Below are 3,197 nucleotides of genomic sequence, written 5' to 3'. Positions count from 1 at the left end.
TGGTGGACATGGTCCACATGACTTTACCCCTCCGACCAGTAGTTCATGGCGGTGGTGGACATGGTCCACATGACTTTACCCCTCCGACCAGTACTTCATGGTGGTGGTGGACATGGTCCACATGACTTTACCCCTCCGACCAGTAGTTCATGGTGGTGGTGGACATGGTCCACATGACCTTACCCCTCCGACCAGTAGTTCATGGTGGTGGTGGACATGGTCCACATGACTTTACCCCTCCGACCAGTAGTTCATGGTGGTGGTGGACATGGTCCACATGAGGCAGACATGGTCCACATGACCTTACCCCTCCGACCAGTACTTCATGGTGGTGGTGGACATGGTCCACATGACTTTACCCCTCCGACCAGTAGTTCATGGCGGTGGTGGACATGGTCCACATGACTTTACCCCTCCGACCAGTAGTTCATGGTGGTGGTGGTGGACATGGTCCACATGACTTTACCCCTCCGACCAGTAGTTCATGGTGGGGGTGGTGGACATGGTCCACATGACTTTACCCCTCCGACCAGTTCATGGTGGTGGTGGACATGGTCCACATGACTTTACCCCTCCGACCAGTAGTTCATGGTGGTGGTGGACATGGTCCACATGACTTTACCCCTCCGACCAGTAGTTCATGGTGGTGGTGGTGGACATGGTCCACATGACTTTACCCCTCCGACCAGTTCATGGTGGTGGTGGACATGGTCCACATGACTTTACCCCTCCGACCAGTAGTTCATGGCGGTGGTGGACATGGTCCACATGACTTTACCCCTCCAACCAGTAGTTCATGGCGGTGGTGGACATGGTCCACATGACTTTACCCCTCCGACCAGTAGTTCATGGTGGTGGCGGACATGGTCCACATGACTTTACCCCTCCGACCAGTAGTTCATGGTGGTGGTGGACATGGTCCACATGACTTTACCCCTCCGACCAGTACTTCATGGTGGTGGTGGACATGGTCCACATGACTTTACCCCTCCGACCAGTACTTCATGGTGGTGGTGGACATGGTCCACATGACTTTACCCCTCCGACCAGTACTTCATGGTGGCGGACATGGTCCACATGACTTTACCCCTCCGACCAGTACTTCATGGTGGTGGTGGACATGGTCCACATGACTTTACCCCTCCGACCAGTACTTCATGGTGGTGGTGGACATGGTCCACATGACTTTACCCCTCCGACCAGTAGTTCATGGTGGTGGTGGACATGGTCCACATGACTTTACCCCTCCGACCAGTAGTTCATGGTGGTGGACATGGTCCACATGACTTTACCCCTCCGACCAGTAGTTCATGGTGGTGGTGGACATGGTCCACATGACTTTACCCCTCCGACCAGTAGTTCATGGTGGTGGACATGGTCCACATGACTTTACCCCTCCGACCAGTAGTTCATGGCGGTGGTGGACATGGTCCACATGACTTTACCCCTCCGACCAGTACTTCATGGTGGTGGTGGACATGGTCCACATGACTTTACCCCTCCGACCAGTAGTTCATGGTGGTGGTGGACATGGTCCACATGACTTTACCCCTCCGACCAGTAGTTCATGGTGGTGGCGGACATGGTCCACATGACTTTACCCCTCCGACCAGTACTTCATGGCGGTGGTGGACATGGTCCACATGACTTTACCCCTCCGACCAGTAGTTCATGGTGGTGGACATGGTCCACATGACTTTACCCCTCCGACCAGTAGTTCATGGTGGTGGTGGACATGGTCCACATGACTTTACCCCTCCGACCAGTAGTTCATGGTGGTGGTGGACATGGTCCACATGACTTTACCCCTCCGACCAGTACTTCATGGCGGTGGTGGACATGGTCCACATGACTTTACCCCTCCGACCAGTACTTCATGGTGGTGGTGGACATGGTCCACATGACTTTACCCCTCCGACCAGTACTTCATGGCGGTGGTGGACATGGTCCACATGACTTTACCCCTCCGACCAGTAGTTCATGGTGGTGGACATGGTCCACATGACTTTACCCCTCCGACCAGTACTTCATGGTGGTGGACATGGTCCACATGACTTTACCCCTCCGACCAGTAGTTCATGGTGGTGGTGGACATGGTCCACATGACTTTACCCCTCCGACCAGTACTTCATGGTGGTGGTGGACATGGTCCACATGACTTTACCCCTCCGACCAGTAGTTCATGGTGGTGGTGGACATGGTCCACATGACTTTACCCCTCCGACCAGTACTTCATGGTGGTGGTGGACATGGTCCACATGACTTTACCCCTCCGACCAGTAGTTCATGGTGGTGGTGGACATGGTCCACATGACTTTACCCCTCCGACCAGTAGTTCATGGTGGTGGTGGACATGGTCCACATGACTTTACCCCTCCGACCAGTACTTCATGGTGGTGGTGGACATGGTCCACATGACTTTACCCCTCCGACCAGTACTTCATGGTGGTGGACATGGTCCACATGACTTTACCCCTCCGACCAGTAGTTCATGGTGGTGGTGGACATGGTCCACATGACTTTACCCCTCCGACCAGTAGTTCACGGTGGTGGTGGACATGGTCCACATGACTTTACCCCTCCGACCAGTAGTTCATGGTGGTGGTGGACATGGTCCACATGACTTTACCCCTCCGACCAGTAGTTCATGGTGGTGGTGGACATGGTCCACATGACTTTACCCCTCCGACCAGTAGTTCATGGTGGTGGTGGACATGGTCCACATGACTTTACCCCTCCGACCAGTAGTTCATGGTGGTGGTGGACATGGTCCACATGACTTTACCCCTCCGACCACCAGTTCATGGTGGTGGTGGACATGGTCCACATGACTTTACCCCTCCGACCAGTAGTTCATGGTGGTGGTGGATATGGTCCACATGACTTTACCCCTCCGACCAGTTCATGGTGGTGGTGGACATGGTCCACATGACTTTACCCCTCCGACCAGTAGTTCATGACGGTGGTGGACATGGTCCACATGACTTTACCCCTCCGACCAGGAGTTCATGGTGGTGGTGGACATGGTCCACATGAGGCAGACATGGTCCACATGACTTTACCCCTCCGACCAGTACTTCATGGTGGTGGTGGACATGGTCCACATGAGGCAGACATGGTCCACATGACTTTACCCCTCCGACCAGTACTTCATGGTGGTGGTGGACATGGTCCACATGACTTTACCCCTCCGACCA

This window comes from Lampris incognitus, chromosome 15, assembly GCF_029633865.1.
Source record: "Lampris incognitus isolate fLamInc1 chromosome 15, fLamInc1.hap2, whole genome shotgun sequence".
In the NCBI taxonomy this organism is placed as follows: Eukaryota; Metazoa; Chordata; class Actinopteri; order Lampriformes; family Lampridae; genus Lampris; species Lampris incognitus.
The sequence above is the reverse complement of the archived record's forward strand: the minus strand, read 5'-3'. Positions refer to the sequence as shown.